This window comes from Canis lupus, chromosome 38 (assembly GCF_003254725.2).
Source record: "Canis lupus dingo isolate Sandy chromosome 38, ASM325472v2, whole genome shotgun sequence".
Lineage (NCBI taxonomy): Eukaryota > Metazoa > Chordata > Mammalia > Carnivora > Canidae > Canis > Canis lupus.
The window spans coordinates 4,020,402-4,030,552 of record NC_064280.1 but is presented as its reverse complement, the minus strand read 5'-3'; the positions used below and the strand labels follow the sequence as shown (position 1 = coordinate 4,030,552).

Genomic DNA, 10,151 nt, shown 5'->3' with positions numbered 1-10,151 from the left:
TAGAGAATAATTTCGATACCTAATTGGTCAATTTGCAAAATACACAAGGCTTTTTGGTTGCTGTTTTAAAGTTCAGATTCAAAATACCGAGTCATTCCAAATGAATTAACCAGTCAATTAGAGACTATAAGGGTTGGCATGAACGTATTATGTACTTCTTGTGCAAATATAGTTCAGAAGCCTGAACTAGAGAGATTCAGAGAGAAATAAAAGAATTACCTTTCTTTATGATACTACCGACGAAGACATAAAACTATATTCCCATTCATAGTTTGCCACAGCCTAAACCATTATAGTTACTAAAGTAGTTTCAAGAAAAATAAGGTATTCTAAATCTTCTAAATTTCAAGAAATACAAGTTTTTTAACTCAGAGTGAAAAGCAGTGTGGTGGAGTAAAATAGAGAAGAAATTTTATGTGTGTGTGTGGGGGGGGGTGTAAATTTGAGCCTCATGTAGAGTTTGATTTTCATCTCTAGTACTTATTTATGTTACTTAATTTCTTTGGAGCACAGTTTTCTTCTTTCTAAAATAGGATTGATAATACATACCTTGTGATATTGTTGTAGGTATTCATGTTAACAGATGTAAAGTTCTTTGTTCAATCTTGGCAACAGAAAGACTCAATAAACGCTATTGATTATTTTCAATGCAGCAAATTACTTATTCAATTCTTAAAAACTTAGAATTATGCAACCATTTACATTTAGTATAATACAGTTTATCATTGATTGATCTCCTTAATGGTATGAGAAATAATTTAGAAAGCCATAGGTATTATTCTTTTATTAAATATTTTCTGAATGTTTTATATCCATAGGAAATATAAATACTAAGGCTGTTGTTCAAGAGCTATCACATGGCAAAGTGCATATAGTTAATATATATTCTTAAATATTCATAAATTCCACAGTAATTTAGAATTTTTAAAGGTAGTTTCACACTAAGAGTTGTATGGTTCTGATTATGTTATGATCTTCTGCTCTCTCTCCACTTATACTCTATTCCAGCTATTACAGATTATTTCCATTTCTCCTAATAATTTTCTTTCACATCTTGTGCCTTTAATTCCTTGGCTGGGAATGCCTTTCTTTACTATAGACTGTAAGTTACAAAGAGGCAGGAGTCGTTCTCTGTATTTTAAGAGCTCTATGCTCATTGTAGGTCAAGTACATAATAATACCTGTAGAAAGAATAAATGTCCATCAGAAATCCTCATTTCCCAAGACTTGTCTCAAGGCAAGCTCAAAATCCTTCCTTGGTGAATCATGTCAGACATTTTACAGCCCTCTGCACATCCTTCTAGCTTCCAAAACATCTCATGTTTGCAGCTAGTTAAAATTTAAGATCAAGGGCAGCCCGGGTGGCTCAGCGGTTTAGCGCCGCCTTCAGCCAAGGGCCTGATCCGGGAGACCCAGGATCGAGTCCCATGTCTGGCTCCCTGCATGGAGCCTGCTTCTCCCTCTGCCTCTCTCTCTCTGTCTCTCATGAATAAATAAATAAAATCTTTTAAAAAAATTAAGATCAACAGTCTCTTCAAAAGTGAGTACAGAAAAGGGAGAAATGGCATTAACTTCTTTGAACTCTAAAATAATATTTTAATAATACACATAGCTATCCTTAGATTCCCATTCCATAGCCCTGAAGATGTTACTACAATATTAGTGATGTGGTCTTTAGTAAATCATGATCCTCCTTGAATTAAAATTCATCTAATGTAAATTATGAAAATCTGTCAAAATATTTCTACATAGATTTCTATGAAACCACAGTTTTATGATAGATTGTAAAAATTCATATAGACCAGTAATTGCAGAGACCAAACAATAAAAACCAAGTAATACCTATGGATTTTGAACAGATGTCCAGGTATCACACATTTATGTAAGCACTGAAAATAAAGAAAAAAGGAAAAAATAACCAATTAATGATAGCAGGTTAAGTGATTAGAAGGAAAACGAAAAAACAGATTATAGAAATTCGGCAAGTGGAAGGAAAATGGCAAAATAAGAAAATGAATTAAATGGTCATATAATAACAAAACTATTTAAGGCTTATTCTAAGCAGAATTTAAGAGAGAACACAACAAATATTGATGTTTCCTGTTTTTCTAAGAGTATAATGATAAACAAACATAACAATGCTTTTCTAGGTATAGAAAAGATGCCAAAGCAGTTTTTTTTTAAATTTATGTGTATTGCACATTTTGCAAATAAACTTACTGTTACCAACCTAAAATGATAAATGGGAAGTAAAAAATTCCTGGCCCTTAAAATCCTCTATTATTCTCTTTGTTTTGTTCTTGACTGCATTAACAACATGTCCCAATTTATTATCATCAGCTTCTATTTTTAAAAAATGTTGTCCAGAGTCTGTCATCATTGGTCTCAGGGTTTTCCAAAGTGATTTATATCATGTTTGCTTCCCTTCTATGAGCGTAATGGTTGTCTCACTCTTTCACTGTGATTTTTTGGTAGTGTAGAGAAACAGCCTCAAAATAGCCTGAGAAGTTGTACTGGTAGAGGACTAGTGGATCATTTTTAGCCTATGTTTTCTTTCCGTAGCCTACAATTATATTTCTAACTGTAAATTTGTTGACATGGTGATAGGAAGAAGTGAGAGAAGAGTCAATTATTTATCAAACATTTTCTGTGGTAGACATGAGGGAGCCTCTCCTAATTTTCCATGTGAAAATAGCTTTCCCATAAAGGGAGTGAAGATCACAGTGTGGAAATCATAACAAATCCCAGATCTGTTTAATTCAATAAAGCCCTAAACCTGACTCTTCCTAAATGATTTGCCATTTAGTCCGCTAGTCCACTAACTTCATGCCTAACACTACACTCTCTCAGCTAGTGTCTTGACCTTAGAGATTTTTCTCTAACTGATGCTTTCTGCCCTATTAAAATATAGAACTAGCTATTTAAGTAATAGTGTTAAATTAATTCAGCATTTCTTTTTTTTTACCTCAGCTTCTATTTTTTTTACCTCAGCTTCTATTTTTTTTTCAAATTTTGTTTCTATCTTAAATTTTCTGATTTTGTTTTGTTTTGTTTGCAGTGAGTATTAGAGCTTTGAGACTAGTAGATAAAACTGGAATGGACTTAATACTGCTAAGTGGAAACTATTTTTTGCAAGCCCTAAATTACTAAACAATTGTCATTAGCAAGAGTATATTCCCCAAATCATGTGTACATTCATTTATTCATTCATCCATTTATTTAAATATGTCTTGAGTAATTTTACCAGTGTGTTTTGAATACTGGATTGAAAGGAATTTTATTTCACGTCATCTACACTTGCTTTATTTTTTTTTTTTTTTTTTTTTTTTTTTTTTTTTTATGATAGTCACAGAGAGAGAGAGAGAGGCAGAGACACAGGCAGAGGGAGAAGCAGGCTCCACGCACCAGGAGCCCGACGTGGGATTCGATCCTGGGTCTCCAGGATCGCGCCCTGGGCCAAAGGCAGGCGCCAAACCGCTGCGCCACCCAGGGATCCCTACACTTGCTTTAAATGTAATATTTAAAGATGTGCAAATTTTAGAGTAGTAATTTCCTATTTTCATATGAAATGTTTTAAATGTTTAGAGTTACATTAAGGGATCATTACAATACATGATATGCATTCCCAGTGTACATCATTTTCATGTGCCATAATATTAATCCAATAATCTAGAAGTTTTTAAGATCATTAAACTTGAATTTAGTCACTAAAAACTAATTAGCTATTTCTTATTTGCACTCATAGCTCATATTCAGCAGGCTTAGGTACTCTATATTCATCAGTCTAATTTCTCTCTAAGTATACTTTTATTCTAAAATTTTCTTTAAAATATAGATGTTTTGACAAGAAACCAGAAGGAAACTTAAACATCTGCAACCCCATTTACTAGATGTAAAACATACTGTTAGTATTAGGTTTGCTCACAAAAATGTATTATGCCAGGCAAAATAGTGAACATTTAGATGCATCTCTTTATGAGAATTTTGTTATCCATAATTAAAGATTTTTTTTAAAAAAATAACCATCCTCCTACATGTAAATAATCTGTTGTCTACATCTCAATATTAACATTATAATTGTGAACACTTTCCAATTTTACTCAATATTTCTTGAAAACATTTCCATGTCATCATATATTAGTGTACACACTCTGGTTTATGATATCTAAGTACATGTTTCTGAACTTTATTATAATTGTTATATTAAAATTCTTTGTGCCTATCTTTTTCCACAGTTCTGATTATTTCCTTGTTTTGTATAAGAAAATATATTGAATTAAATATATCACTTTAAAGACTTTAGTAGGTATTTTAAAAATAATTTAGGGGCATGCGCGTTGCTCAGTTAAGTGTCTGCCTTTGGCTTGGGTTGTGATCCTGGGGTCCTGGGATCCAGCCCCAAGTCAGGCTCCCTGCTCAGAGGGAAGTCTGCTTCTCCCTCTCCCTCTGCCCCTCCTCTTGCTTGTGCTTTCTCTCTCTTGCTCACTCTCTCTCTCAAATAAATAAAATCTTTTAAAAATAATAATAATTTAAAGTCATGCCTACTGTTGGTGCCTCATCAAACACTTCTTCCTTTTTCACATTTTATGATGACAACAGTGAAATGTTTCACACATATATCTTGCTATAATTGTCCCTGGTTGTTTTCCTACCTAAGTTTTATTCAGTAATTAAAATTTAGTTCAAGAATTACTTCAGAAAGCTTTACCTAATCTCTGAAGGCTGGATGAGATGACCTTTGTTGTGTCTTCAGAATAGGCCATGTACATCCTGAAATAAGATGGGCATATCTGTGAATATTTCTATGTCTCACTCCATGATGATTGTCACACTTCTCTTTGTGGCTTCTGTGACCAGTACAATGACTAACATATGATAGACATCAAATAATTTCTTTTTGCATCAATTATCAAACTGATATATTATTCGATCATAAATTTGATCCTCACAATAAACTTTCCATGTGGGCAAATATTATTTCCGTGTCATATGGAGTAAAATGAGGATAAAACAGGTTACTTGCCTGGAGTTATATGTGTAGAAAATGTTTTCAGGAACCAGATATAGACCATATGAATCCTGTCATATTAATCTCTCAAGTCATCAAATTTGACACAGGACACCTATGATGGAAAAGGCCAATTTGCAAAGTAGGTTTGGAGTTTGGGAAGTATTTGATCACAATAAATATCACCATCTTGGGCTATCTGATATTAATAGTGGATTTCTATTATCTTTTCCATTATGTTTAATTTCTACATTTTTAATTTCTTCATAATTAAAGAATAATATGAATGGGCTGTCATTAAATAATGCATGACATGATAATCTCTTAAAAATTCATATATGAATCTATAGAGGGAGGATATGAAAAATACAATATTATTCATAAATACTTTATAGTAAAATATTTGAAATATGATTTTTCAAAAAGTATTTGGCTGGCATGTCTGTAAAATTGTTCTTTAAAAAAAAAAACTTGGCCTCAGCTAGAGGAGTAATTCTAGGAAGTTCTTTGTATCTACCACAATAATTTTCACTATTTTGAAATGGCATTCTTTACCAGTATAATGGCAAAAAGGAAATAACATGAGCTTGGAATCAAACAGAGATACCATAGATTCTGATGAATGCTAAAGTTTGTAAAATATTGTGTAGAGCAAGTCTCCTATGTTAGCCTTCTATTTGTCTGTAATACATTGACAGAAATTGAACAGCTTAAAATACCTGCTCATTATCTTGTAGTTCTGCAGGCTAGAAGTGAGTTCAGCAGTTGAGTAAGCAGTTAGGTTCTAACAGTAGGCCTGGAGGGCAGGATGGAGGCAGCCACAGCCAACTATGAGAAAGTCCGAGGCCTGTCCACAGCTCCAAAACAGAACCATAATAAACTGGATCAAACCAGACAGGTCCTAGGTGGTTGACAAAGTAGGTTGGAAGCTTCTGACCAAACAAGGAAGAAAAGGGACACAATCCACATTCCTGGAAGAGACCATCCTGCTTTCAAGGAATCTTTGTTTTAAGTAATGAATATCCCACCCCCTCATTAACAACTGTCAATAAAAAGATAGAGACCCAAACCCCAGTGCACAGCTCTCCCTTGAGCTCCTTGGCTCCCACACATCTCAAGAGTGTACTTTCACTTTAATAAACTTTCCAACTTGTACTACTCATCAGTTGTGTTGTGTTTGTCCTTGAATTCTTTCTCCTGATGAGTCCAAGAGTCTTTGCGGACATCTTTTGGGCTGGTTGGGTTGAGGCCTCAGGTCTGAGATCACCTCTCTCCCCTGGGCAACACAACCATGGTTTCAAAGGCCGAAATCAAGGTGTTGACAGGGCTGGCATCTAATCTGGAGGATCTGGGGAAGAATTTGAATCCACATTCATTCAGGTTTTTAACAGAATCCATCTCCTTGACATTCCTTTCCTATAGCTTGAGGTCCTCATCTTCTTGTGGGCTATTGGCGGAGGGGAAGGTCACCCTCCACTCATAGGAACCGTCTCTTCAGTCCCTTCCATCTCTGCCCCTCCTTCCTAAAAGTCAGCTATGGTATAATCCCTCATACTTTGAATCTCTTTAATTGTTCCTTCTGTTACTAGCTAAAGAAAACACTTTTAAAGGGCTTGTATGATTAGATTGTGTTAACTTAGGTAATTTTTATTTCTACTTTTTAAAATAATTTTCTGCATTTCTCAAGTTTTCTATAATCAACATATTTCCCTCATATTTAAAAAGGAAAAAAAATACTTGTTTTGGAATAGAATTTGGCCTTACCTTGTATAATTTTAATTGGTAATTTAAATGAATAAAGCCATGATATTCTTGGGTAGCCAGAGAATACTAGGAATCCTGTGAATGCCCAGCATGTGAGCTACTGTTTCGATGCATAAAAATTTCCTACTATACAATTTTTCTTGAGAGACAAACATTTCAAATACTTAATTTCTCAGTGCCAGCTAAGTGCTAACTTGGGCTCAGTTTACCAGATGCCCATGCCCTGGATATTATATCCAAATACCTAAAAAAATTTCACTAATGATGTAGAAACAGAGTAGACTTTTCACTTCAGGACACAGTATGAGCAGCAACATCTAGTCTCCAGGTAGACAGATGTTGTGGTGATTCCCCAGTTTCCTTCCTAAATTGTGACAGTTTTAGAGCACTAGTATCGAAGAATTTCTCTGGAACCAGTTCAATGTATAGTGATTTGACTCTCATTCCACTACTATTGTGATTACATGCATATCAGTTTCCAAAACACAACAACTATAAATTCTTGACAAGATTTTTCAAAAATTGCCTGAAGACACTGAAGAGGATGCAGATACTTGAAAGGGATAAACACATGGAAAAGGGAATGACTCTAAGTATGGTTCCCATTTTTATGGCTTCTAGCAGGAGGACAGATACAATTTGTACTAAATGGGATGGCCAAACTCCAATAGAAAATCCACATTCTTTCTGGCCTGAAGAGCTATTACGGTAATCATAACCATTCTAGTGAGAGGTACAAATTCTGTAAAGCAGAGAGGACAAGATGGTAAGTCCAAAAATATGTCAAACTCAAGAAGAAATAGGTTTCTTGGCGTCAAAAGAAAACTCAGAGAACTGTACCTGGAAAGAATATTTTATTGAGCAAGAATCAAAATTTCTAAGATTAGAGAGACTTCAAAAGTGAAAGTGGTAAGAAACTGGGGTCTCAGGAGGTTACAGCTCAGTTTATAAAGAATGAATGAGAAAGTGCATTGTTTTCTATTTTGATTGGTTACTAAACACATTCCTTTTAAGCTACTAGCTCTGATTGACCTTATTTATGTGTAGCTGACTGGTTAGGAAGCTGCAAGATTACAATGACACAAAGCTTAAGTTTGGGGGCATCTGAGTGCCTCTGTCAGTGAAGCGTCTGCCTTCTCCCATGATGGAGCCCCGTGTAGGGCTCTCTGCTTTCCTTCCCTCTCCCCACTCCCCCAGCTGGTGCTCACTCTCTCTCTCTCACTCTCTCCCTCTCAAAAAAATAAAAATCTTAAAAAAAAAGAAAGCCTAAATATCGTTTAAATTCAGAGTTAGATTCAGAGTTAGATTTAGGGGAGATCAGGATAGTTTAACTTTTGATTATGTGGCTATAGGTGGTTTGCTTGAACATACACCCAAACTATGGCCTCCATTTTGGTTTAACACCAATGATAGTAGTTGAACAAGAATTTCAATTTGTATTATTTTATAGTTTACCAAGCACTATCACATACTTTGCTAATCCCCATTAGAAATTATAAAATACATATATGAATAGGGAGGGAGACTGTGAATATTTAATTAACTTTCTTAATATTAGAAAAAGTTTATATATAAATGAGTACCAAATCTGATAGCCAGCTTTAACTTTCTTGTCTTCTTTCTCCTTGATCCAGAAAGTCTGATTATGTGAATCTGGATGGGACCCAAACATTCTACTTTAAACATATATCCAGGTGGTTTTGATGTATGTGCTTCTTGGATAAGGAACCTGCTGAGGATAAAATAAGAGTCAATGAGGAGAGCAGCAACTGCAAGGACCACCCCAGTCCTGGCAAAGACTTCCAGCTTTAATTTTCCCATTTTCTTGGCAAATTCAAAGCACAGTCTGCATTTTAAGCTTTTAGAATGTGTCAGATCTCATATTAAGAATTTTTATACCCTTCATCTATTTTTAGTACTCAGAACAATCTGTCTAGGTAGGTATCCCAAACTCCATATTATAAATTAATAATCTGTCGTACAGAGTGTTCAGTAACCTGATCAAGGAATGCAGACAGAAAATCTATTAAATTCAACTCTATTTGATTTTCTCTAGTATGTTATATGTTATCCTAAGCCATTCCTGACAACCGAACTGTTCCCATGCAGGAAAATCCAAAACTGAGAAGTATTCAAAGAAAAAGATTTTTTTTTCCTGCCTGGAACTTCTTTCAAAATGCTCGCTGTAAATAGGAGAGGAAAAATCTTTTTTCTAAATCTAGTCTACTGTTTCAGGGGAAATTTTTCTCAACATTTGATTAAACTAAACATCCGAATATTAGCAGACTGGTTCCTGTAAAGTAATTGCAGATGCTTGTTAAAGAAAAGAATTCATTTACTATCACAAATTTTACTTAAGAATAAGTTATTAAGGATTAGAATTATTCAAATGAGGCTGTAATTACTGAATTAAAGTCTTCAATTTCAAAAGAAGTGCAAATGATTGGAATATTTCCGTAGCTAATGTTTGCATTTTTAACTTTCTTTCTTTCCCAATAATGGCAACCTTTACACTTTCTTTTTCACTGAATCCCTGACTCACCTGTTAGCAGCCACTCACTTTGCCCTACCTTTTCTTCTGCAATTAAAATTTGGCCTAAAAATGTCTTGGTTCTTTGTTAGTGTAAAATCAACTCTACTGAAATTTCCTTTCTAATATGAAGTAAATGCAATTTGGTAGAAAATATCCTGAATTTAGGTTTTCTTTGGTTCAAGCTGAGTTGTGTAACACTGGTAGGATGCCTTACCACTCAAATTTTATTCTACCATAAAATGAGAATTAAAATACCATTTCAAAAGTTTACTGTGAGAAATATTAAATATATGTCAAGTCTTTTGTACAATAAAACAACCTTAGCCTACAACAGACTCCCGTTTGCAGGTGTGATATTTGATTTTAAATGATTTTGCCTATTCAAGTCGGTAGTACTTGTTTTTTCTAACACTTAGGTAATAATCATTAAGGCTTAAATGTTATACTTTCCTATTTAGGGATGAATGATGGAGAAGCACACTGATTTATCAAAGATTAAACTCACAGGGTCCATGTACCTTAGATGGTTAAAATCACAGTCTTAAAAAAAAAAAATCACAGTCTTAAAAATAAATAAATAAATAGACAGATAGATAAATAAATAATTAAATCACAGTCTTTTGGCAATACTGAGCTCCAAATATGAAAAGTTCTTAACTATTTAGGTCTCTAAAGAAATTTATGTCAATTCCTGGCATTATTAAATATTTGTAAAAGAAAAGAACAGACTATCTGAAATGAATCATCTCCAGATATGTCTTTATGAATAGGCTAAATCTTCATTTTTAACCGTTTTAAAGGTATCTTTACCTCCTATTTTTAAATATTAAAAATAATAAAAGATGT

At 34.0% G+C, this 10,151-nt stretch overlaps 1 long non-coding RNA gene across 1 annotated transcript; it reads right to left on the bottom strand.

Moving 5' to 3' along the window:
• Positions 1-757: 757 nt before the first annotated feature.
• LOC112643183 (uncharacterized) lies at positions 758-6,240 on the bottom strand. The gene is made up of 4 exons (XR_003125687.3): positions 5,728-6,240; positions 4,709-4,770; positions 1,843-1,889; positions 758-1,181 (listed from the first exon to the last, which is right to left on the bottom strand). It is a non-coding gene; the product is annotated as an uncharacterized LOC112643183 (long non-coding RNA).
• Positions 6,241-10,151: the final 3,911 nt, after the last annotated feature.